The sequence below is a fragment of the Gopherus evgoodei genome, chromosome 6 (genome assembly GCF_007399415.2).
Source record: "Gopherus evgoodei ecotype Sinaloan lineage chromosome 6, rGopEvg1_v1.p, whole genome shotgun sequence".
Classification (NCBI taxonomy): Eukaryota; Metazoa; Chordata; order Testudines; family Testudinidae; genus Gopherus; species Gopherus evgoodei.
Window position 1 is genome coordinate 91234426 of NC_044327.1, and position 27956 is coordinate 91262381.

General features: G+C 39.3%; 1 protein-coding gene across 3 annotated transcripts in view; it reads right to left on the minus strand.

The window, feature by feature from the left end:
- LHFPL2 (LHFPL tetraspan subfamily member 2) overlaps positions 1-27956 on the minus strand; it is a 235518-nt gene that overhangs the window by 127725 nt on the left and 79837 nt on the right. For 2 of the 3 annotated variants that reach the window (XM_030566213.1, XM_030566214.1), the window contains one exon: positions 1980-2045. The gene's annotated coding sequence lies outside the window, so the exon portion shown is untranslated. Of the gene's footprint in view, positions 1-1979; positions 2046-2472; positions 2503-27956 lie in introns of those variants that run through there. The other variant, XM_030566215.1, reaches the window with a different exon arrangement.

Genomic DNA, 27956 nt, shown 5'->3' on the forward strand with positions numbered 1-27956 from the left:
AAACTATTCTTACAGTTAGAAAGTTTTTCCTAATGTCTAACTTAAATCTCCCCTGATGCAATTTAAGCCCATTACTACATGTCCTGTCCTCAGCAGTTAAGGAAAACAATTTACCAACCTCAGGGCCGGCTTTAGGCCAATTCCACCAATTCCCCCGAATCAGGCCCCGCACCTAAGAGGGCACCGTGCCCAGTGAGAATCCCTTTCCTGGCTAGAGGTGTCTTTTTAATTTTTACTCACCTGGCAGCGCTCTGGGTCTTCGGCGGCACTTAAGCAGCGGGTTCTTCAGTGCCGCGAAGATCTGGAGCGAGTGAAGGACCCACCGCCAAAGTGCCGCTGAAAACTCGGAGCACCACCCGGTGAGTACAAGCCCCACGTGTTTTTTTTTACGTGTTGGTTTTTTTTCTGTCTTCCCTGCCGGGGCCCCATCGAAACTGTTCAAATTGGGCCCCGCACTTCCTAAAGCCGGCCCTGACCACCCTCCTCTTTATAACAACCTTTTATGTATTTGAAGACTTATGTTCCTCTCCTCCACAGTCTTCTCTTCTCCAGACTAAACAAACCCAATTTTTGCAATATTTCCTTATAGGTCATGTTTTCTAGACCTTCAATCATTTTTGTTGTTCTCCTCTGGAAATTCTCCAATTTGTCCATCTTTCCCAAAGTGTGGTGCCCAGAACTGGACACAGTTCTCCACTTGAAGCCTTATGAGCACTGAGTAGAATGGAAGAATTATTCCTCATGTCTTCCTTACAACACTTCTGCTAATTTTTTTTTAATTTGCATTAAATACAACAGTATAACATTGTTGATTCTCATTTAGTTTGTGATCCACTATAACCCTCAAGATTCTTTTCTAGGCAACCATTTCCCGTTTTACATTGTGCAATTCCTTCCTAAGTGTAGTACTTTTCATTTCTCTTTATTGAATTTCATCCTATTTATTTTAGACCATTTCCCCAGTTTGTCAAGATCATCAATCCTAACCATCATCCTGATAAATTAGGGCAGTGAGCTGAAGTCAAATACAATTCAGTAAGGATAAATGTAAAATTGGTTCACATAATTTAATATGATACTCAAGTATATGACACTACCAAAAAGGCAAAAGTATAATACGTAAAGTGCACATGGAAATTCTCCTCTTCTCACCACCAGTTAATTCTCAATTGTAGCAACACATTTCTTCTGCATCATTTTTTTAAAAGTACCATATTGGAGAGAGTTAAGGTGATACATTGTGTCTGTCTGTCTTACTCTCATGCCCTGCTATGGATCTATGCTGACAGTTAAACTAAGATGCTTACAAAAATTTCTTCAATAAATTTCAATCAATAATGAATTTTTAAAACCTTATTCCTCCCATGTTGCCACACGAGACATGAGGGGTTTGCAACAGAGGGGAGAGAACACATGAGATGATAAATCTTCAAAAAAAAGACACAAAATAAAATATAAAGTTTCTATTACAAGGAAACTCAGTTTGCTGTAATTCCTTAATTCACTCTGTATTTATAGGTATGCTCCATCAGAACTATTTTCACAAATGTTCTATAGGATAAATAATTTTTGTTTACTTTCATGACTCTTGTAATTTCATATTCACGCACCAGTTATACTAAATACAACACGTCAACATATACTAGTGTTGCACCAGGTGCTGCTGTAACTCACCTATTTGAAATATTTAGGTTCAATCATTCAAATAAAAGATTTTCTAGTGCATTGAAAACTAAGGCTTTTTATTCCTTCATTTATTTTGTTAAGTAGTCACCAAGTTCTTGTCTTCTGTAACTTCCTTAAAGCTTTGGTGTACTCTATCAGTGCTTATAATCAGATGAATGGTATTTAGTGCTAAAAAGGGATCTTTAAAATGAAAAGAATCTAGACATCTTCCATCTATCAAGTAGTTACCCAACTTCAAGGTCTCACAAAACATGGAAACAATAGCTAATGCAATCTGAATTTCTTTTACTCACCTGTGTTATAACTCAGAAGACCACTTTAAGGGAATCTGGTTGACCACTTCAGAAGACCAGCAACACCTTGAGAAAAATTTTAAATGTAAGAAAGTTATTATAGAGCCAAAAATACTAACCACACAATTTATGATTCCTAATAGTCCCTGGAATTTTAAAACTTTTTTTTTATAAAAGGCTGCACATGGTTAATATTTCACTAGTATAACATTTCTACTTCACAAAAAAATGCAACATTCTGGACACCGCTCCAAACCACTGATGAACCAAGAAAAATAAGCATGTTTGAAAGAGTAATGTATAAACCATGAAGTATGCTCAAGAACATACCTTTGCCATTCTCTTCTACCACGTTGAGAATTTATGCAGAGGTTTTCAAATATGGCTAAGGGATTTGCATGTCCAATTCCCATCAAGTTAATGTTTCTATTTAGGCGACATTTATGAAAAATTTGAAAAAGCTTCTAAAATGGGAAAATATAATTAATCTAACCAGTGGACTGTGACTTCAGGTACAACTCTGCAAGCTTCTGGACTCCTCCTGGAATGTCAAGAACACCCTCAAATTCCAGGGTATGTTTAGTAGGATTGGGTCCATTATGACTTCTCTCATTTGCAGAAGGAAAATGAGGTGATGAACTTGCTGAACAGTAGCAGGTCAGCAGAAGGCAGTGCCACGAATCTGCGGGAGAGATATAAGTTGCTAGGTGGAAAATATTCCATGGCAGTTGGGAAGAGTGGCTCATGAAGAAGCAGACTGTGTGGGACCTCTGACCAGAGAAAGATGCTGAAGTCACTTGGTACAACAGAACGAATTTTGGAACCCCCTCGAGAGACTAGTGCTTGCAGCACTTCAGGGACAGCTCATCAGCCCAGGCAAGTGAGGCACAACCTAACCAAGAATTCCCAAAAGTTACAAAACATATTGTGTATATTCCTTTTCTATTTAATTCATAAATATATAAAGATTGAAGGACAAATTGTGATTTGATTTAAAATGTCACAACTCACTCTTTCCAGTGGCAGAAAGCAATGTCAAAGAGTTTGAAGAATGTAATGCTGTGTAAGGCTCAAACCTTGGTATGGCTAATAGTGCAAGAAGCTGACTTGTTACTATGGTAATTTCCCACACCCAGGAGTCGCTTTAAAAGGGGTCTGCTGTGGTAACCACTGCTTGGTGAACCCATATGAGGATTGCAGCAGTTGAGCCCAGGCTGCAGGGGGCTTGTAAGGGCAAGGGATGGATCTGTGAGGGGGGGGGCCTTCCTGGCCTTCTCTCCCATTGGGGGGGGGGGTGCCACGCATATACATGAGGAGCCATCCCCGAGCCCTGGAACTGCCTCATGCTCTGCTCCCATGCCAGCCCGAGTAGCGGTGGTGGCATCTCCAATTCTACATCTTGCTTCTTGACTATAAATCAGATAAGCTTTTAATAGCTACTAATTATACATCATGTGGGGGTGGAAATAACTACTTTGTGATTTGTGCCTCACCTGTCAAAGTCAGCAAAGCATTGACTAAAATAAATTCAGATTATTCCGACTGTTTAAGGATGTAAAGTTCTATCGTAAAAAGAAAACAACTGTGTTTAGATAGGAACATGCCAGCTAATCTTCTGAAAAAAGGTTCAGCAAACTACTAAACCATACACTATTTTAAGCATCTGAATTCAATAGGATTATTGACATGAGTAAAACCAAGCAATATGTTTAAGTGCTTTCCTGGATCGGGTGTTTACTCTTCATGCAGACACAATACTATGAAGCAATGTGATCAGCCTCTTGGTGAGCAAGCTTTGAAGCACTCAACCTAGATCTCTCCATCTATCTAAACAATGGCATGATGCAGTACCAGGAAGCATTAGTATATTATAGGAAGGGGTGAGGAAAGGACCCATCAGGAATGCACATGAAGTGGGGGAGGAGGAGAAGCTCTTGCAGGGCTTTAGAGCTGTGCTCTGGCTCCAGCCAAAACCTGCAGCTCCACTGCTCTGCACCCCAGCTCCGGGTTCCGCTCCAAAGCCCTGCTTATGACTCCTAATTTGGTTTGAAAATGTGTGAAATAAACCATTTATCCCTTTCCACAAGATTAGCTGTAAAATATGTTGCATGGTTTGCTCCACCACCACCACCACGAGGAAAACATTTAATCCTTCATTTTCAGCTATTTAACTATTTATGCATTAGTAAAGCAGCAGCATTTTAGCCTAAATCTTTAAGGACAAACCGATAGCCTTCTAATTCTACATCAGGCAGAAATATGAACTTAAAACTCTATTCACAATCTTAACAAGAAAGGGCACATATGCTCAGGACCAGCGCTAGGGGGTTGAGCGCCCTAGGCGGACGGCAATTTCGCCGCCCTGCGCGCTGGTCCCACGGCTCCGTTGGAGCTGCCGCAGTGGTGCCAGCAGAGGGTCCGGTGCTCCGTGGCTCCGGTGGAGCTGCCGCAGTCATGCCTGCGGGAGGTCCAGTGGAGCCGCGGAGCACCGGACCCTCCGCAGGCACCACTGCGGCAGCTCCACCGGAGCCGCCTGCAGCCCCCTCTGGCAAAACAGCGCCCACCATTTATTCTGGCGCCCTAGGTGATTGCCTAGGCTGCCTAAATGGTAGCGCCGGCCCTGCATATGCTTGTTACCATTGATGGAAACCCACACATCTTGATTAGTACTAGAATGTAACAACTTTCTATCACAGTCAGCCTTTTGTGCAAAATGAAGAAATTAACACAGATATATCCTCTATTTTAACACATCCCTTTCAAGTAGCTTTTTCTTCATACATAAGCCATGGCAGCACTGCACATATGGTACTACGTCAACAGGAAATATCTAAATCAAATGTGAAGAAAAATGTATTTCTTTCATGCAAGTTTGCTGACACGGAACAGAAAACTAGTCCAGTCACTAAAATTACATCACACTGTACAGAAATAACGTATTCAATGGGTTCTCCTTCTGGCATCATTTTAGTACAGTACAAAACTGAAAGGAAAAAAAACCCTTGCTACTGAATAGCTCTCATTAAGGCTAGCTTTAGAAACAATAGCAAAACAGAAAAAAAAATATGTTTCGATTAGGTGAGGGACTCTACTGACATATTAACAAAACACTAATTGTTTGGATGTTCAACAACAGAAAATGTTAACAGCTCCAGGCATACAGTGGATATTTTAAAATGTCTTGTCATCTATTACGTGGACTTCTCCTCTGTTTTGCCACTCAAAGATACACTTAATTTTATTTTCTTTTAACCAGGTAAGGTATATTACAGTGAAAAGATAAAAACAAGAACTGAAGTTACATCGAGCTAGAAAAGTCTATTTGATATACGTATGCAAAGTCAAATCAGCATACAGAAAACATCAATATTATAATTTACAAGTTATATCAGTAATAAGAAAAAATAGATAGAACTTTTGCATTTCTCTTTAAAAGGAACACATAATGCTAATTGATGCAATCTTTCACCTGAATACACCTGCTCTGAACTTGCAGCTAATGCAATCCAGATGTGACTATAATAAACTGCTGATCAATGTCCATAATCCATATTCTCCCATCACACCTCATCAAAAAAATAGGCATAGCATATCTTTACACATTGTTAAAAGAGTTTAAACCAAACATTAAAATATTACAATCCTTGTGATTCCCACAAAACTAAAGAGACTAAATACTGAGGCATTAACAGATCTACATTGTGAATGTGAAAGATCCCGCTCAGTGTGTTACCTTTTAAAATAAACATCTGGCTAACCACTGCATTAAGTTACTACATTTTCTTTACAAAAAAGCCAAAACAAACTATCTGGGGTAAAGATAGACAAATTTAGCAGTAAAGCTTTCTTTTAAATGAATGTTAATTTTTACACTTGATTTAGGTCTACACTTATTAAGCTTAAGCGTATTAGTTTGAAAATTTAGAATATGAAGCATTAACTAAGGCTCCAATCCAGCATGCACTGAAATCAATGGGAGTGGAAAAGTAACCCTATGCTTATATACACATTCATGACTCTGCAAACAGTAATTAGTTAATCTTTACAATATGCTTCTAAAGTATTATTATCCCCATTTCACAGGTGGGGAAACTAGCAGAGAGACTGAATTTCCCATGGCTGCGTAGTGAGTTGAGCAAAGATCTGAATTCAGAACTTTTTGATTAATAATGCTGCATTCATATCTTCAAAGCACACAGCATCCTAACAGTACAACGGCCATTGTTATTGACCACTCTATCACTGCCAAAACAGTTAAAGTACAGTGATGTGGATCTCTGTCCAAGCAACAATGAACTACAATGACCAGTTCACCTTAGGACTCAACTAGGTCATTGACTGGCTACTGTAGCTGCTTGGTTACTACTGACATGGACCAGATTGGAAGAGGCATCTTAAAATGATGAATATCTCTGTACCCCATTGCCAAATCACTCGGACAATCCAGTACCTTGGTATAATCCTTACTAGTGATTTTTATCCATGTTCTGCATAACAATCTAGAATCTCTCAACAGCCTTGAGTTATCCTTTTGTCTCTCTTCTTTACAAGTCAGTCAGTCCGTTAAAAAAAAAAAAAGTCCTATTTTCACAAAACTGTTGCACAAAACTTCCAGATGTCCTGGCTCAATGAAGCCCTAAGGAAGTACTTAAGGAAATTTGAGTTCTCTGCCTGCAGAAATTGCATTGGAATGGCTCTGAGATCTCAGAACAAAATAGTTAGAGAAATAACCTTTTCATGCATTCTTAGTGATGTTAATTGCAAATCTTTGATAAGATGTTAGTAAATAACAACATGTCATTTTGCTAAATTCCTAGGTAGCTGGGTAAGACTGTCTCACACTACTATATGGCTGTTCTACAATCTTGTTTTAATGTGAATTTGCTATATGCCTATATGCTATATGAATAGCTATTGATTTGAACTCTTCAATCCTAAACCATTTCATGCAGAACAGAAAAAAGACACCAGATGGTGCCAACTCAGTAAACTAGAGATTAAAAGGTGAGGACTCCCTTATCAAATCCTGATTCCTTTAGTCCTCATACATTATATAGAATTTGTTAACTTTGTTGCCTGCTTACTCTTTATATTTTTATGACTATTTTAAAGATAGGAAATAGTCTCAATCTAATTAGAAAATATGTTCATTTTATTATGTGAACCTGAAGAAAATTCTTCACAAGAACCAATGGTAAATAAATGGATAAAAAGTAATAAAACTAAGACTTCACAGCTGAATAAAATAAAACAAAACATTTAAATTAATTACATCTAACAACGTAACCAGCTGAAGTGTTAAAGAATTCAGAGAGCACACAGTTCCAAATAGACAAGTTACTGTACCTCGTAGAGCACAACTGATACCCAGTTTCTACCTTTGTAGGAAACATCCCTCTGAGGCATTTACCTTCAGTTCTCCAAATACTTTCTCAAAGAGCCTAAACATATTATTTTAAAACTACAATTAAGTATGACTAGCCAGCTGATTCAGTACTTTTTTTTTTTTTTTTAAACACCTGTGAACTCTTTGAAACCCTCACGGAAAGAGACTACAATAAAATAGACAAGACTGTCTGGTAAATATTTACTTAAAACTAATTTTAAAACTCTGCTAACCTGAATGTACACCAGTTGCTCCTTTTTATATTGAACAGTTTCTTTATAGACAGCATAAAAATCCTCTGCAGTTTAAAAATGACATCTTAAGCTTTAAAAATCTCAAACTGGGAAAGAATCTGCTACTTTAAATCTTTATTTGAAAGACAGATATTATGTATGAATTGCTTCTGATCAGGTAAAATTTAAGACTAAATCATTTCGTTTGTGGTCACTCCAGTTAAATAAAGGAGTACAGGAAAACAAACATAGGTTTACATGCTATGCCAAAAGGAGGAAACATAATTCCATCAAAATACATTCTTACTGGGGGGAATTCCGTGAGTTCCAGTTCACAAGGCGAAATGCTGTGGCAGAACTCAGCAGTCACAATCAAAAGTATGTCTTGAGGAGAGGGTAAAAAAAAGAGTGAGAAACAATTAGAAGAATGATGCAACTGAGAAAAATAAGACTATGCAAACAGACTGATTTCTGTGGGTGACAGTTCAGGAAAGCAGCAGGATAGGATGAAAACACAAAAACTTGCAATGCAACTGTCAAGTGCTTGAAGAGGATTCCATTATCTAATGTCTACAGTGTCCTTAAAAGTTCTCCAAAACAAATATTCAAGCAAATGTATCTAAAACAGCATTTTCCAAAGGACCAGATGCTATTACTTTCTAGAGCATACAGATTTAAAAACAACAATCTCTGCTCTTCCCAAAAATATAAAGATATAGTATTTTTAAAGGGTTTATTTGTTTTCTAAATCATAAAAAGGGATAGGCGGGCAAGAATAAAACGAAATGGATACTCATGTTTAGTTTGCATAGGTCATCTGCATCAGGAGCTCAATCCAACTATTAAATAAATCAGTAGAAAGACTCCCACTGACTTAAACAGGATTTGGAGCAGTCCTGAAAGAGCAAACCAGAATAGCCATGTAATGAATTGAGCCTCCAACCGACTAAGAAACTGAAAAAAATCCTATACTATTTTCAGTTACTGACATTTTATCAATAATAATCAATTACTACCTAAGATATCAAAAGATAAACCTTAGATACATCACAATCCGTTATAGCTACATTATTTTTTCAGCCATCAGGTGTAAATGAGGCAGAGCCTCTGGAATTGTTTTTGGCAATAATTGAGCTTCTAGATTGGGGTGGGCAAAGGTTTTGGCCTGAGGGCCACATATGGAAATAAAAATTGTATAGCAGGCCATGAATGCTCATGAAATCAGGGGTTGGGGTGTGGAAGGGTGTGAGGGCTCCAGGATGGGTTTAAAGGGTTTATATTTTGGGGAAGAGCAGAGTTCTGCCACAGCATTTTGCCTTGTGAACTGGAACTCATGGAATTCCCTCCAGTAAGAATGTATTTTGATGGAATTATGTTTCCTCCTTTTGGTATAGCAGGTAAACCTATGTTTGTTTTCCTATGCTCCCTTATTTATTTATTTATTTTATTTCTTTATTTTGGTTAGTCACTTCAGTGAGTGGCCATATTCCATTTTGAAAAAAGTTCAATCTGAATCCAAGATCATTAATCTCAGACACACAGCTCCTGACTCCTTCTCACATTGTAGGTGAAATCCTTGCCGCACCTTACATTAACTGCAAAACTCTCATTGACTTCAGTGGAGCCAAGATTTCAACCCATACAAACAATCCTCCCCCAGCTCCCTTCTCTTGAACATGTAGAACAGAACAAAGCATAAAAAAATTCATCCAATCCTCCCACAGCCCATCTAAAATGCAACAAAGGTAAGGTAGGGATCTTCACAGTGTCCCATAGGAGTCTTTACTCTAGAGCCAAGGTCAGTTTTCAAAGAATTCACCGATGGCTGGAACTGCTGCAGGTGCTGTGGTCAAAGTCTTGGTGGTGAGGAGGTAGCTTTTGAGGCAAAGAGTCTAAACAGAACATTAGCCAAAAATATTAATAAGCTTTAAAGGACTTTACAGCATATTAAAATCATAGCAATTTCTTATAAAGTTGCAGAAGCTGCATATACAACACTGCCTGGAATGTGATCTGTAAGGGAGAAATGTTCTGTTCAGCTCTCACTGACAGCAAATATAAGAAGCAAATTAAAATATATATTAATTTCAAATTCTAAAAAGAAGATAATTTATTATCTAGTTCAAGTAAGAGATACAAGAAGTGCCACATTTATTACAATTTCCTAAAAAATGTAATGCAAAATTAAGAAGAAAAAGGAAATAGAGGTACTGAGAAAAACTAAAGGTCTTTTATGTGTATCAGTAAATTATGGTTACATTTAACCAAAAAGAAGAAGCTTACTCATATTTCTCTCTCTCTCTAGTTTTCCTGCCTGCAGAAAACCTCCCACAGTTTTCACAGAACTCTGGAAATCATGAGCAACCCCATTTCTCATCCAGTCTGCCCTTCTGACAGGGGCTTACAAATCCATTAAGTGGTATTTCTTTTATGCCAGCCAGAAGAAGGTAAAATTAATTTGCCACTGTTTGGTAGGAGTTAAAATTATACTCAGTTTTGCAGATGGTGAAATAGCCAACCCCAGGGACAGTGGGAATTCAACAGCCTCTAAGAAATATTCTAACTGTGGTTTTGCACACCACAAAGAACCTTTTCTTTGCCTTTTCAATTTTTGTCATTCTAGGCTGACTCTGGAGCCAGTTTGTTAAACACTGCTATAGATTATCATCTTCATTTTCAGAAAATTACACAGTCTGTTCTGGTAATTCAATAAATAAAACCTTTGTGTTTTATTGGCTCTTTGTCATCAGCTTTGCAAAGCAGATAGTCAAAGTAAACAATAGATTAAGTAGTAAAGTAGATAAAAATAAATAGTCCTGTTTGAAAGCTGTGACAGCATGCTTCAGTTCTTTGCCAAAGTCCCATCATGTCAAATAGTAGAATTGGAAATACATTTGTTTAAACTAATCTAATTAAGTTCCGTAGGGCAAATAATTTGTTACAACATAATGAATTCCTGGTGAAAAAATTTATTTTCCCTAAATTTCTACTTCTCTTTTTTCACTGTCCAAAACAGTTGTTCCAGTTACTATAGTCAGCATATAAACACATACAGAGACAGACAAATACAGGAGAGTTACACATGTAAATTCTCCAGACACAGAGGGAAAATATACCACCAAGACTTTTCTCTGCTTTTACCAAATTAATATTATGCTTTAAAAAATACTGTTGATTCTCCTTATTCCTCTTATGTAAAAATTCCTTGAAAGCTGAACTAGCATGGTGTAGGCCAACTATAGAGATTCAAAATTTCAGCGTGACAAACTAATGGTGTTTCCATAGAATAAAGGCACCCCAACCTTGGCTCATCACAGTTTGAACTCTGGGGGAAAGGAATAAAAATCCCTCAATAGAAGGATCTGTATCACTATGCTGCTTGGAATTTGAGAGGGCAACATTTCTCAGCATAAGCAAGGGATCCCCAAGGGGCTTAGCTTGGGTTAGCCCTAAAAGAGACACTGAGCTTGTACGTTACAGCAGCGTCTATTACTTTTTGAAACTGAATATTGTAACTCACTTGTGTGTGTATGTTTAACTGCTTTAATCCGGTACTTAACACTGGTTTCTTTTTCGTGGTTAATAAACGTTTAGGCTTGGCTACAAGCATTGTCTTTGGTGAGAGATCTAAAGTACAATTTACCTGGGGTCAGTTACTGGTTCTTTGAGACTGGAAGAAACCTGAATATTGTTGTGATTTCTGATGTAAGAAAACAAAGGAGTTTGTTTGGGTGGCAAGATAGACTGCAGTGCACAAGGGGACTGTCTGTGACTCCATGGTTAGGCTACTATAGTGCTTGAGGAGTTCACGCTTGATACTTAGATTTTTCCAACCAAGTACAGACCTTACAACCAGTTTGGGGTTTGTGCTCTGCTTTTTGACAGTCTGCCCTGAGGTTGGCACTCACAGTCATGAGCTATTCCAGACAGCATGACAGGCACAATCAATCAATGAACTCTAGGAACTAGAGCAACCAATGTTGAAACATTTTTTTCCAAGGGGAAAATCCATCACCTAAAAAAATAAATTAAGAAAGGGAAGTTCTGCGGTACACTATGCCATGTAGGAAATCATGAGGAGATCACCCTTGGTCTCCTGGCATTTTTCATTGAAACCCAAAAAAGGATGTTTGTCTGACCCCAAACTTTTAAAGCTTAATGGAAATGCTGTTTTTAATTCTTTGAAATCTTCTCCTTGTTGTAATGCCTGCAGGGAGTGCAAAGTACAGCTGTTGGCTTATCCTCAACTGGCAAACATTAAGATAACTTGAGTCTGACAAAGCAGCAAAGAATCCTGTGGCACCTTATAGACTAACAGACGTTTTGGAGCATGAGCTTTCGTGGGTGAATACCCACTTCCTCAGATGCATGACATGCATCGGAGGAAGTGGGTATTCACCCACGAAAGCTCATGCTCCAAAACGTCTGTTAGTCTATAAGGTGCCACAGGATTCTTTGCTGCTTTTACAGATCCAGACTAACACGGCTACCCTCTGATACTTGAGTCTGACAGTTTCTTGATGTCTCTTACAAAGCTGAAAAGGTACTCTTTCTACAGATGGCAACATTATAACCAGGGTATAGTACTCTGGTTCATCAATACATTTTCAGGCTCAGAAAAAAAAAAGGTAACAGCTTTGTATGCAAAAGAAGTAAACTGTTCACTTTTCTCTTTCAAAAACACTGTGTCAAATCCTGGCCACGTTGAAATCAATCGGAGTTTTGTCATTGTCTTCAGAGGGGGCCAGGATTTCACCCTCAACTTTCAACTGAAAATTTGCTAAAAGCTTTTGTCAAAGTGAATTTAAATAGGAAGAACTCAAGAGTGGGCTGGTGAGGTACCAGAGAGTCAGTGACAGCGCAGTGAATATTCCTGGTGCCATTGCAGCTCAAACACATGTAATGATAGCACAAACAAGCTTAAGATCTACAGTAGAATGCTATCATAACTGATGACCCTCAACACCTTTAGTAGCTGGTCCAAGAAAGAACATTCACTTCATCCCCAAAGCCAGCTTTATCTCCTGAAAAAAGGGCCATTTCCAGACTCTGTTGGAAAAAATGAGAGATTAGAAAGATGGCAAAGCACAAACATCTATCTATTTGGATGGCAAGAGTAAAAAAAATAAACATTTGTTTTTTCAAGTGCTTTTCTCATCCTCCATCCACTTTTTTTTTTTTTAAGTTCTTAATATTGACTCTATTTTCCATGCTATTCTCTTGGATTGAGAACACATTTGCCAATAACTTTTTTCCTATTAGGCAAATATTGACATATTTCATGTTTGAAATGGAGCTTAAAATTAACATTTTTCTGTTTACTTCCTTGCTTGAGGCTCCCCATCAATGATGTCAGAGTTGATCAGTATGCTATTTAATTTGTGCTCCTTCTGCAGACAGTGCATCAGAAAAGCACGAAACAGCCAGACATTCTGAATAAACTGACTTTTAATTAAAATGAAGTTTCTGGTGAAAGTAGTGAATTAGAAGAAAAGATTCTTACAATTATGATAACATTCTCCAACAGATTCTGACAGTTTCCCTTTAATATGCACTTTTTTTCTTTTTGAAAAGAGGAAGACCTCTGTCAACCTGTCCCAGACTGAGGTATCATTAGAGGAGATTGTGGAACAAATTGATAAATTAAACAGCAATAAGTCACCAGGACCAGATGGTATTTACCCAAGGGTTCTGAAGGAACTCAAATGTGAAATTGCAGAACTACTAACTGTAGTCTGTAACCTATCATTTACATCAGCTTCTGTACCAAATGACTGGAGGATAGCTAATGTGACACCAATTTTTTAAAAGGGCTCCACAGGTGATCCCAGCAGTTACAGGCCGGTAAGCCTGACTTCAGTACCAGGCAAACTGGTTGAAACTACAGCATAGTAAAGAACAATACTGTCAGACATATAGATGAACATAATTTGTTGATGAAGAGTCAACATAGTTTTAGTAAAGTGAAATCATGCCTCACCAATCTACTAGAATTCTTTGAGGGGGGTCAACAAGCATGTGGAACAAGGTTATCCAGTGGATATAGTGTATTTCAATTTTCAGAAAGCCTTTGACAAGGTCCCTCACCAAAGGCTCTTACGCAAAGTAAGCTGCCACAGGATAAGAGGGAAGGTGCTCTCATGGATTGGTAACTGGTTAAAAGACAGGAAACAAAGGGTAGGTATAAATGGTCAGTTTTCAGAATGGAGAGAGGTAAATAGCAGTCCCCCAATGGTCTGTGCTGGGACCAGTCCTATTCAACATATTCATAAATGATCTGGAAAAATAGGTAAACAGTGATGTGGCAAAATTTGCAGATGATACAAAATTACTAAAGACAGTTAAGTCCCAGGCAGATTGAGAAGAGCTACAAAAGGATCTCTCAAAACTGGATGACTGGGCAACATAGGCAGATGAAATTTAATGTTGGTAAATGCAAAGTAATGCACATTGGAAAGCATAATCCCAAATATACATATAAAATGATGGGGTCTAAATTAGCTGTTACCACTCAAGAAAGAGATCTTGGAGAGATTGTGTACAGTTCTCTGAAAACATCCCCTCAATGTGCAGCGGCAGTCAAAAAAAGCTAACAGAATGCTGGGAATAATTAAGAAAGGGATAGATAATAGGACAGAAAATATCATGTTGCCTCTATATAAATCCATGGTACGCTCACATCTTGAATACTATGTGCAAATGTGGTTGCACCATATCAAAAAAGACATATTAGAATTGGAAAAGGCTCAGAAAAGGGCAACAAAAACGATTAGGGGTATGGAATGGCTTCCGTATGGGGAGAGATTAATAAGACTGGGACTTTTCAGCTTGGAAAAGAGACGGCTATGGGGAGGTATGACAGAGGTCTATAAAATCATGACTGGTGTAGAGACAGTAGATAAGGAAGTGTTGTTTACTACTACTTATAACACAAGAACTAGGGATCACCAAATAAAATTAATAAGCAGCAGGTTTAAAACACATAAAAGGAAGTATTTCTTCACACAACACAGTCAGTCTGTGGAACTCCTTTCCAGTGCCAAGACCATAACAGGGTTAAAAAAAAGGACTAAATTCACGGAGGATAGGTCCATCAATGGCTACTAGCCAGCATGAACAGGAATGGAGTCCATAGCCTCTATTTGCCAGAAGCTGGGAATGAGCAACAGGGGATGGACCACTTGATGATTACCTGTTCTGTTCATTGCCTGTAAGGCACCTGGCACTGGCCACTGTCAGAAGACAGATACTGGGCTAGATGAACCTTTGGTCTGACCCAGTAGGACCATTCTTAGGACGTTTAGGATACATTAAAGTAGATTGTGACCTCATTGTTCTGACATCTCTGGCAACATTGAGAAATCATTGACAGGTTCTCAACTGAACATTACCAACACCATTAGCTTTATAAATTTACTGTATGCACTGCAGCAAGTTGTCCACAATAACCAATATTTTCTCTGTAGATTAAAAAGAGCAAAAAACTCAATGTATTAATCCTTAAACCACAATATTTGACAATGTTTGTAAACTCATGCTTAATGAAAAATACTTACTTCTAAGTCATTCTAGACAAAGGGTAAAAATTACAAAACATGTTGGTATAGGAATTTTGTTTTGGACATTATTAAGTTTGCTTTATTTTGAAAAACATATAAACAACTGATATCCATGAAGGCATCTACTTTGAAAGAAAAACATGAAAAACTAAGGTCACACAAGGGCAAACTAAGGTCACACAGAAGCAGACAGAAGGAGAAAACAATTGGTCATTTAGGCTACATCTACACTACAGCTGGGATCTACGCTCTGAAATCGATCCACTGACGGTCGATTTGACGGGTCTAGTGAAGATCCGCCAAATTGACAGCAGATCACTCTCCAGTCAACCCCTGTATTCAACCCCCGACAAGAAGAATAAGATAAGTCAACTAGACAGTTTCTCCCATTGATCCCACCCCCCGCAGTGTAGACCCCACAGTAACTCGACCTAAGGTACACCTCTACCCCAATATAATGTGACCCGATATAACATGGGTTCGCATACAATGTGGTAAAGCTCTGACATGCTGCTCTGAGCAGCATGTAAGGGTGCGGGGCCAGGCCGGGGCCGAGGGGTTCGATAAGGGGAAGAGGGTCTCAGGGGCGGTCAGGGGCTCCCTCCCCCAGGGTCCGGGGGGCAGGAGCTGTGGGAGGGCACTTTTGGGGGCCCCACAGTCCCAGAGTGGCCCAGGGGATTAGCAGGGGACCTGGAGCAGCTCGCTCTGCTTCCTCAGCCCCAGCCGTGTTGCTTGGGGGAAGGGATTCCCCCATACTCACCAGCAGTGGGAAGCGGAGCAACGTAGCCCCAGCCCATTCCACTCTGCCAACTCCCAGCCTGGGCACTCCACCTCCCGCCGCCGGTGAGTGAAGGGAGGTTGGGGAAAGGATGACCCCCCCGTACTCACCTGCAGCAGGAAGCAGAGCGCTGCGGCTGGGAGGTGGCAGAGTGGAGCAGGCTGGGGCCACATCGCTCCGCTTCCCACTACCGGTGAGTGAGGAGGGTGTCCTTTCCCCAACCTCCCCGCACTCAACAGCGGCAGGAAGCAGAGCAGCCCAGCCCGACACCTCCACTCCATCAGCTCCCAGCCGTTGCGCTCCACCTCCCACCGCAGGTGAGTGCAGGACCTTTCCCCAGCCGCCCCCGCGACACAGCTGGGGCCAGGGCAAGGAAACAGAGCGGGGTCATGTCGCTCTGCTTCCCACTGCAAGCAAGTGCAGACGGGTCATCCTTTCCCCAACCTCCTCACAGTCACCCGCGGCAGGAAGCAGAGTGACGCGGCTAGGAGCTGGTGGAGTGGAGCAGACTGGGGCTGGGCTGCTCCACTTCCCGCCGCTGCTGGTGAGTGCCTGTCAAGGAGCTGGGGGGTGGGGGTGGATAGGAGTCAGAGCAGTCAGGGGACGGGGGGCTGGGTAGGGAATAAGGTCCTGGGGGTGATTAGGTATGGGGGTCTCTGGAGGGGGTGGTCAGGGAACAAGAAACGGGGGGGGGGAGTACGTTTAACGTAACGCGGTCTCATCTATAACGCAGTGAGATTTTTTTGTCTCCTGAGGACCACGTTATATCGGGGTAGAGGTGTATATCAACTGCAGCTACGTGAAAGTTGCGTAGCGTAGGTCGACTTACCGCAGTAGTGTAAACATAACCTTAGTAAAGTACTGACAGAACAATCTTAGAGAATGTCTATGAAAAGATTTTGTAAGTATATATAAACTATAGTCAAACCACCACTCAGGACTGACCTCAGTCACAGTAATTTTAGCCTGAAATCACAATACTGCTGATGCTTTTAGAACATTTAATTAAAATAACTGCTTCAAAAAATTCCTTTTGGTCTTTGGGTATCTTTCCCCCAGTAGTGTTTTTGCTATGTTTTTATCTTTGTAAATTTGAATTGCCATCATCAAAGTCTGAAAAGTTTATGAGACACCTACTTGCCAGAAGGCTAAACCAAATAGCTAGAAATAGATTAAAAAAAAAAAAAAAAAAGAACACGTAGGGTAGAGAGTCAGGGTAAGGAAGGACCATCAGTAAGGTCTCAGGTCAACATCATTGTGAGAAGTCAGGCACCCATGTCATCCAAGCTGCTAAGAAAGGGAAAGTACTCAGAATTCTAACAGGGTGCTCTCTCTGGACCGTGATTTGTAACTCTATATTTCATCTCAGCTTCTTGCGAGCAGGGTTCAAATTTTGAAGTTCAGTGCTCTAACTACTAGAAGGGAGAAGAGTTTTCTGTCTCTGATCTCTCCTGAAAAGTCTCAAAGTTCCAGAAAGGTATTGAGGTGGCGTGTGATGGAGGGGGAAAGAGGTCCATCCCTATCACTTTTTTCATCCCCCCACTCTCCATTTTTGGGGTGCTCTTCCATTGTTGGGGTGCTCTTCCATTGTTAATTACCTGCAATAACAAGAAATGCAGACCCTGCTGCTGCTCACAGATCCCTCATGAAGTGACATAAAACTGACATGAATTTTGACTATTTCAGTACTTCCCACAAGGTTCTGAATAGTGGCAGTGAAACAGACGAGAAACGTATCAATTTTATTCAGCTACAGCTTGTCAAAGCTAAGCAGCTGCAGAGGCGCTAGGTTTTTCTCTGCAGACTCATGAAGACACTGCTTCACCAGTTTTTATTTGGATCATATGATTGTGAAGATATTTGGAAGGGTAAGAACTAGACAATTTTTTAATGGAAACTTAAATTATATAGCAATTACTAGCATAGGTCTCCTCATTCAGCAGATCAAATAGCTTTTTCAAAACTTGCTCATCAATCAGTAATAAGCACTGTAATTGTTGTAACATAAGAACGGCCATATTGGGTCAGACTAATGGTCCATCTAGTCCAGTATCCTGTCTTCCAACAGTGGCCAATGCCAGGTTCTTCAGAAAGGATGAACAGAACAAATAATCACCAAAGTGATCCATCAAACCATCATAACTAACAGAATTGGCTGCTATCCTATGACCCAACTATTTTTTCTAAAGTTTTAAATGATGGAATCACCAGTATCTGATACTTTTACCTTTGAATTAAAGTCAACAATCAAAAACTTCGTGCATAAAGGTAGTTCTAGCCCTGACAGCACTTGAATACTTTTTTGTATTGGTGCTATCTCACTTTGAGCTGCTCTCTCGAGATTTACAAATAGGATTGATTAGATCTGATTAGTATGTGGATCTGAAATATCCAAAATGCAGTGGCTGCAGAAAATTGTGGAAAAGTAATAAAATATAAAAAATAAAATCCGCAATATTCCATGGCTTGTCCGCAACTCTGCCACAATTATTTGACAATCATCCCGCAATTATGAGTTCAAGAGCCACTGAATTCCATTTCCCTCTTCCTCCCTGCACCCTCCAATTTATGGACACTGCTAAAACACTTGCACAAAACTAGCTTTCTAAAGTATTTTCTCTGAGTTTCTACATTGGACCAGAGCAAATTTTCAGTCCTTATCTACAGAATTACCGTCCATAGCTGTACTTTAGTTTAAGACCTCTTACAGGCAAAGCTGGCTATCACTAATCATTGCGTTTAAAAATGGGCTGCTGACCTGGAACTACTCTATTCTCCAATATCTTTTTTTGTGTGTTGATAAACTATCAAAAGGAAGAGAGATGAAGAAATCTATCAGGTTAAACCTTCCACCATCTTCGGTGGTCACTAAGCCTTTTGATTTCCGGAAAGAGTCAAATATCAAATTAAAGTAGGCCTCTTGCTTGTTCTTTCATTTGCTCTCCTTTATAAAGGGCTATGAGAGAAAGGCAAACAAACGAAAATGCATCTCTCTACTGTAAACCAGCCTAACAAAGCATCCAGTCACTTCCCACTGAGCTCCAAGTTCTGTTTGTGTCCACATGTAAGTGATTAAGGATGCTGTTGTTTGAAACTTAAATCCACATCTGCTGTTCTGCAGTCTTTGGAAATCAGATGAATTTTTCTGACAATTGTTTGCAAAGATTATAATCACAAACATCTGTAACAGTATCCTTATATGCAGGAAAAACACCATGAGTCAAAGCCTTTTTTTGCTGAAAGTTAATATTTTTGTTTTCTCATTTAAAAATACTAAAAACTAATAATTTTTTTTTAAATCTGCATGTCTCTTCTCAGATGGAGATCATCAGTAATTGCTTGAGAAAGACAAAAGTTAAATTCTAAACATATTTTTCTTTCTGTAAGTTATTGCCTAATGGTCTAGGCAGTGTAATCAGTCAGCTGAAGTTCAAGCTTTTATATTTTGTTAGGTCAGACTGTAACATCCGTGCAGAAGTGACAGAACCCTATAAAAATCCAAACAAGGAAAAAGTGGTTTCTTTATGAAACTATGATAGTGACTATTTCCATTCTATTAATTGTCAAATCCAAAAGGTTTTGAATGGACTGCACATGGAAATTACAGAGATATACTTTAATAACTGGTTTCCAAAATCTGTATCTGAAAATGGTTTTAAAAATACAAACAAAGCAAGTTATTATTATTCAAAACATTTCATATTAAAAATCAGTATTTGTTGTGCCCACCTCATCACAGACTCTCAGGGATGGCGCTTCCATTTAGGCGACCAGGATTTGGGAGGGCGGCAGACTGCTCCGGTGGACCTCCCGCAGGCGTGCCTGCGGATGGTCTTCTGGTCCCGTGGCTCCGGTGGACTGTCCGCAGGCATGCCTGCGGCAGGTCCACCGGAGCCGCGGGACCAGTGGACCATCCACTGGCACGCCTGCGGCAGGTCCACCGGAGCCGTGGGACCGGCGAGCCGGCCCTGCGCCTAGGGTGCCAAAAACCCTGGCACCGCCCCTGCAGATTCTGCATTCAAACCCTAAAAAACTAAGGAACAGATTCTGCCAATCTTACTCATGTCGAGTAGCACTTCACTCTGTTGAAAGCCCTACTGAGGTGCTCAGATACCATAATGATTAATTTCTACTCAGCTGCCCACAGAGTACCTTCTAAGTAAGGTGCTATTCAGCATGGATAAGGGAAGGAGATTCTCTCCCTAAATGTGTTCCAGTGAACAAAAGTTGAGCAGTAATGATGAGAGTGGAGCTGCCCTACAGCAATTTCCTTTCAAAGAGGGAAAGAAAGAGTTCATGCATATACATTCATTAACTTTGAGCTAGGAAAATTCAATTCCTGAGCTCAAGAGTTACTACATTTGTTTCCCATAAACCAAACTAATTACAACGAAGCCCCTTTTGAATAAATTCAGAAGAAGTGAACACTACAATTAACAGACCACCACAATAAAAAGGAAAGAGCCAAACAAACAGACATGGACTCATCCAATGGTTCATGCATTATTCTTCACACTAGAGCCTCACTTTCCCAGGCCAGTCTGTACTTTTACTCTTTTCTAACATTCTTCAAATAGTTGTTTCTTTTTAAGAAGGTTTCTGTCTGCTCAAACTTGTTCAGACTGAAGCCAAAACCTTGAGGACAAAGGTGTGTCTCAGATCAGTCTATACTAATTCTGAATGACAAAACACTCAAGTATTATACTACAAACCAGGTAGACAAGATTGCATTAAGATTAAGTTAAAGCATTATTTGTTAACGTAGTTCATAATTCTGCTTTGAAAGCAAGATAAGATTTTCTCACAGACAATTTATTCATAACCTACAAACCCAACATACAGTGTATATGTGTATATCTGTAGGGAACAGAGCATGCACGTGCATTTGTATGAGAGCAAGAATGCAAATAATATGTTCCATCAATTCCTTGTCTTCCGATTGCCCTCGTGGCTAAAAGGCTAAATGAAAGTCATGTATGCAGTAGTCTCATGGGCCTTTCGCACTGTGTCCCTCTGAAACTGTACCAAAAGCCAGTCTGGAATCTCTCAGAACATCTGTATTTGACACTTCTTGCATTTATCTGGCTAAACAAAGATTCCTCCCTTCTCCCCTGCCAATACCACAAAGGATATTTAATGCACCAGCAGGGACTAGAAACCTGAAACTCAATCCAATATTTTCATTAAATGATTCATACTCACACAGATTTTGAGACAGACTAAGTGGACTCTTTAAAGCAATCTTGGACTGGATAAGACTGCACTAATTTACCGGTATAACAGGAACCCACTGATGATGTATTTAATCAGATTGAAATACAGAAGAAAACCAGAAACCATTTACCCCAGATAGTGCAACCTCTACTTTGAAGTATCGTAGCAGCTGGTACAATGTATCTTGTGATCTAAGAAGTGTAGGCAGCTGAGTGACAAGAGTCAAAGCAGTAGATTCTAAGGATGAAAAGAGGTCAAGGAGGGGAACCAAGAAAGTTGATGAGGCAAGAAAGAACAAAAGTGTCCAGATGTTACTGTAAAAAATTTTCTTCCTTCATATTAAAAAACATCTTTTTCTCAGTGAGATAGAAATAGCTACATGTCCTATACCCCTCAACAGCCATACATGTCTGAGAATTGCTGTTACTGAGTGTGATTCACATACACTTACGTATGGAACACAAACTGCATGTACCTTCACATCTCTTACTGTTGTAATCAGTGGGCTAACACCACACTGTATCTTCAAAACAAATATTCCTTATTTTGCAATGCTTCAGATAGGAACTACTCAATCAATAAAATCTACAAGACATACATGCTTGTTGAACTAAATCCTACTCCACATTGATACCCTGGAATAATATGAGAAGAACAAAGAGGGAGAAACATACAATGTTTTTCCATTCCATTAATTGCCAGATCCAAAAGATTTTGAATGACTGCACATGGAAATTACAGGGATATACTTTCTTTTATAACTGGTTTCCAAAATCTGTATCTGAAAATGATTTTAAAAATAAAAATCAAGCTTATTATTGTAAAAAACCATTTTATATTCAAAATCAGTATTTATTGTGCCCACCTCATCAGAGACCTTGCATTCAAACATAACAAACTAAGGAACAGATTCAGCCAACCTTACTCATGTTGAGTAGCACCTCACTCTGTGGATAGCCCTACTGAGGTGCTCAGATACTAAAATTTTACTTTCACAATTTGAACAGAAAACTATGCAACTTATATGGAAGGAAAACCTGTTTATGCCAAATACACTGAGTGATTCAGTCAAGAAATGTTCATCTAGATGAGTAGCATGTTGTAGTAATACACAAAATTCAATAAGATCTTGATTATTCTGCTGTCTAAATCAATCTTACTGGAAATAGGCTAATTTTCACACTTCTAGTTTGACGGTTTTTCTAATTAGTTCTGAGTTTATGACTTGATAATGGACCTGTTTGTACAAAAGACTTCTTCCATTTTCTTCAGTTCCTCTGAGACTTAAACAGCTTTCATTAAAGTATCAGCCAAATATTGACTAGCGTGATGAAAAATACAGGTAACTCTTAATTTCAACTACATGATTAGGGAAAGCCCCATCCTGCCACTTCTTCTACTTAAGATTAGAGGTTTTCATGGCCTCTGGGAGGAAAGAATTATCAGAGAAAGAACAAAAGAAGAAGAGGAAGGAGTGGAAATATTTGGTGTATGAAGGGCATGCAGAATATAAGTGTGATGCAGACCTGTAGAGTTTATTATAATGGATCATTCATCATACATATCAAGGAATGAAGACCATATGCTTTCAGAATATTTAAGTGTTACAACTTGTGCTTACAAACATTTCATAGGCTGCCAAATGACAAAAAGTTCATAAGCTAAGTCTTCTCTGCACGGACATGTTGATGACTTCCATTTCTCCAGCGCTAGCTTTTTCGATAGAGTGGGCATACACAAGCCAGTATTCTTTTCAGTCTGAAGCCAGAAACCTTGGAATTGCCATCTATATAAGCAGCTTTCATAATTGTCCCTTAGAGGACAAAGGGAAAACATCACCTCCCCAAAATCCTTTAAATCACAGAACATTCCCACAGCACCTGTAGCAGCTTGTCTACTGAAGTGCCAGCAGGCATCAATGTCTTTTATCCCAGTCTTATAAATTCTAGTTCGAATGGAAGTGGAACAGTATTTTTCCTTGTAAGAGTCTATCACAGAGGTCTAGGAAATCATGTTTATGTTAATGACCCCTCAGATAGGCCACATTCTTGCATTCCAGAAGTACAGTAAAAACTAACTTCTGTTACTGGTTTGCACATGATCACTAATAAAATGAAAAAATGTAGATGTTTACAGGCTAATCTTTAGGTATCCTAGCAGACTGAGTGACCCTGGATTTGCAAAGGAACACATTACATTATGGAACAAGTTTCCCATAGGGCTCCTCTGATGCAACACATACAAACACAACTACCCATTATGAAAATCAGTACCATTAAGTTTGTAAATTGATGGATCCACAATTACTGAGGAATGTATTAAGGAAGGGATATTGAAAACATGTCCCTGTGAGTGGCAAATAATAGAGGTCACTTCTATTATGTTAACTAAATCTAGTTGGCCATGTGTAGGATAGCAGATCTTCTCCATAGTGAATATCCTGTAAATAAGAACTCACATTTCTTATTTATGTTGCAGCTTCTACAACGTCTTCCACTTCTCTGAAAACAACAAACTGACCCAGAAAGGCATGCTCCTCTGTGACTGTGCTGTGAGTATGGTACTTTAAGGTAAAGCAGCTTCATACTATAAGAAGCCCTTGGTTTACACTACCCAGCAAATACAGTGGTTTAGGATTTCAACTAGCGATATATATCATCCTTTGGTGAAGTGAATAATTCATATTTTCATTTAAAATATTTCAAATGTTGACTTTTTAAGTACAGCACAAGTGAAAGACTAACAAATCTAATGGCACTAAAAACCTTGAACCACCACCTTTAATATTGTTTATGTCTGGTACACTGAAGGTATTTGTTCGTCTGGGATATTTAAGCAAATTTGATATACAGGGGATAAATTCACTCATTGGAGTATTTTTGTATTGCCTGTTCACAAGTTTAAAGACTGCAAAAAGTCTATGTGGTTGACATGCTGCTGCTGTATGTTGTTCTTGGTTCTCAGCATCTATGCAATATAATAATTCTGAACTGCATTAGTACGTGGCTACGCCTACACTACAGGATAAATTCGAATTAGCTTAAACCGATTTTATAAAACAGATATTATAAAGTCGATTGTGCGCATCCACATTAGGCACATTAATTCGGTGGTGTGCATCCATGGTCCGAGGCTAGCGTCGATTTCTGGAGCGGTGCACTGTGGATAGCTACCGTAAAATAATGAGGCCAATAACGTCGATTTGCGTCCACACTAACCCTAATCCGATATAGTAATATCGATTTTAGCGTTACTCCTCTCGTTTTGTAGGAGTACAGAAATCGATTTAAAGAGCCCTTTAAATCGATATAAAGAGCAGTGTAGTGTGGATGGGTGCAGCGTTAAATCAATTTAACGCTGTTAAAATCGGTTTAACAGCATAGTGTAGACCAGGCCACACTTCCACTATGAACACAAAATACATACACGTGTAATTTTTCAGCATTTAAGAAAAGAGGAGACTTGCTCTCCCTTTATTTAGATGCCTAGCTTTAGGCACCCAGTTTTGAAATTCTTGGTTTCCACAGTTACTATTTTTCTCTTTATCAAAAAAAAATAAACAAAAAAACCGTATGCCCAGAGTATATACTGACATTTCAGATGATAATTAAACAGACAACAAGCTAGATATGCAGATTGATGGACAGGGTACAACTGAGAAACAGTATTATTCATCTCAACACTACAATCAATAAAGATAGGTCTTCCCTCTAAATCTTAAGGCACATTTAATATCACTGCATTTAGTCCAAAATTAATCTCTACAGTTGATCTATTTTTTAGCTGTTGGTTATTTTCTGGTGCTGTCGAAATGCAGGCTTCAGTACAAAACAGGCTGCTAAAGCCATTGTGCAGCCACCTTTGTCTCAGTCAAGGAGGCAAGGATTCTCCTTATTAACTGGAAAAAAATGTATTTTTTATTCATTTTCCCTCAGATTGTTTCAAATATCACAGAACTAGCCAAACATCTGAAATAGTGAATCAGTTCTTGGCTTCAAACTTATTCACTGCATGAAATGTTCTTTAAGTCATTTTTACTCCAAAATCCCTACTACGGTGACCAGACAACAAGTGTGAAAAATCAGGATGGGGGTGGGAGGTAATGGGAGCCTATTTAAGAAAAAGACCCAAAAATCAGGACTGTCTCTATAAATTCGGGACATCTGGTCACCCTAATCCCTAAACTAATTGATCACTTGTGTGTAAAATATGCAGTGTTGTTCTAGCTCTGTCGGTCCCAGGATATTAGCGAGACAAGTGGGTGAGATAGTATCTTTTATTGAACCAACTTCTGTTGAAACCTCACCAACAGAAGTTAGCCCAACAGAAGATATTACCTCACCCACCTTGTCTCTCCAATTAGATTTATATCGTAGTCCACATCCATGTTCATTTTCTGGCAAACTAGACATTTGGATATATGTTAGGTTCTACCCATGACAAATATCTGGTATAAATTAAAATAAAAAAAGAAATAAAAATTAAAAAAAAATTAGAGATATACATATCTCCTAGGACTGGAAGGGACCTCAAAAGGTCATTGAGTCTAGCCCCCTGCCTTCACTAGTAGGACCAAGTACTGATTTTTACCCCAGATTCCTAAGTGGCCCCCTCAAGGATTGATTCACAACCCTGGGTTTAGCAGGCCAATGCTCAAACCACTGAGCTATCCCTCCCCCCAATTTATTGTCAGAAATTGCAGCATTTCACACAAATTAAAAGAGAACTGTGCCTTCAGTTTAAAAGTAACACGCAGGCTTCCAAGTGTATTTGATATTTTTAAATCTGTTTTCATTGAACATGTTGCCAGTTTAACAAAACTTTTTAAAAAGCTTCATGCAAGAGTTGTAAATTTAAAGCATTTTGTATGACATCCTAATATACAGCTTTATTTAGCAATAGAACATATATTTGTTCTATTACCTTACAGTCAGACTCAGTTCACAGTGAGAACTGACTGCCCTCAAAACAGTAAGACAACAAAATAAGCTTTGAAAGCTCCAATTTTCTTAAAGAAAAATCAGAGAATACATTATTAGTTTTCACTATAATCTTTCAAAGACAGGCAAACCAAGCACAGATTAGCAAAGTTAAAGTACAGTGTATTACACTAGGGTTAATTTGGTGGTACATGCATCTGGTTTGACAAACCTGAGACAGCTTTCAACAATAGGAAATGTCAACTCCATATATTTTACTGGTGTGGCCTTTCAGAGACCATAAAAAACTGGGTCCTGTCATCTGTGCATAGATATTTAAAATCACATTGCATTTATTTTAAGAGTAAGGATGTATTACTGATATTCTTGGCCAAAATTTTCCCTCTTCACATTATGCATTCGGCTCGGTACTATTTGTCCACTTGGCTGCTACCTTTCACCTCAACAAGTGATGGCAGCTAGTAGCTGTCTTCTTCATAGCATATGCGCAATGTGCCTCAGGTGGCATGTGACCGGGATTCATCACTGAGTTTGATCCACTGATTGGATCATTAGCTTTTCCAGCCCAGGCTGGGTACTGATGGGGAGTGCGACATGAACGCTGATCCAGTGAATACCTGGAAAGTATTTCCTGTATGCATATAGTTTGGAACACAAATTGGGCTGTTTTATGGTAAGTATTATATTCATATATATAAGCAAGGAATTATCATTATAATTCAATGTGTCCATTGTGAAAAACAAAGCTGCATATTTAGGACTAAATTGTTTTATTACATTGGGGCCAGCACACAATGTGGAAGATACTCAGTTGGTGTAAATTAAAGGGTGAGCAAGGGTTGCCAGTGTCACCAGTCCCTATTTAGAAAAATAAGAGATAGGGAGGCCCTTGCATGGCTACCCATGCAAGGGTCAGGTTGTGACTGTCTCTTAACTAAATGGTTGTCTGCATGATTTATTTTACTGATTTAAAAGGTGTGGGGCCAAATCCTTACCTGATTTAAACTGGCATAATTCCACTGACCTCAGCTGAAGTAAATAAACCAATGTATGCCAGTTCACTATTTGACCCATTAGCTGTGTAGGGTCCGTGAAGCCTAACTGGACATAGCTTATGTAACTGCACAGCAGAGGGAATCATTACCAAGGAATTAGCTCCAGATGGGACAACATGAGAGGCAGCCCAAGGCTGTCTGGGAGACACACTGGTTCCGTACTTCTCCTTGCCCTCTTTGTGGGCTCCACTGTCTACCTCCATTAACCTCGCAGAGCAGGGGTCGCTATTAGCAAGATGGGTAGGGATGATGCCCCTAACCTCTGTATGCCAGAGGCTGGGAGTGGACAGCAGGGGATGGACCGCTTGGTGATTGCCTGTTCTGTTCCTTCCCTCTGGGGCACCCGACATTGGCTGCTGTAGGAAGACAGGATACTGAGCCAGTATGGCTGTTCTTATGTGACTTGCACTACTGCAACTCTACTTTGGGCAGATTACTTCTACCTTGGATTTGCATCCTGGGTTCTACTAGCAGACACTGAATCTGGCCCCTTAACATCAATACGAACTTCAAAAGATTCACTCTGTCAGCCATGAGATACTAGAGCAGATAAGAGAGACACACACCCTACATAAACCAAACATTTCTATGAATCTTAACATCTCTAGTCTACATTATTTCTCAAGAATTTCTTATTATTTTACATAAACTTCCTGGGTGTAGTAAGAGTAGAACAGTGGATACATCTCTTATTTCTAATTACAGGTTTTAGCCAATAATCATCATCTTCAGGAGCCCACAACACTTAATTCTGAAGGTCATAACTAATTCAGTACTTCAATAGTTCCCCTAATTATTTATTTTTATCTGAA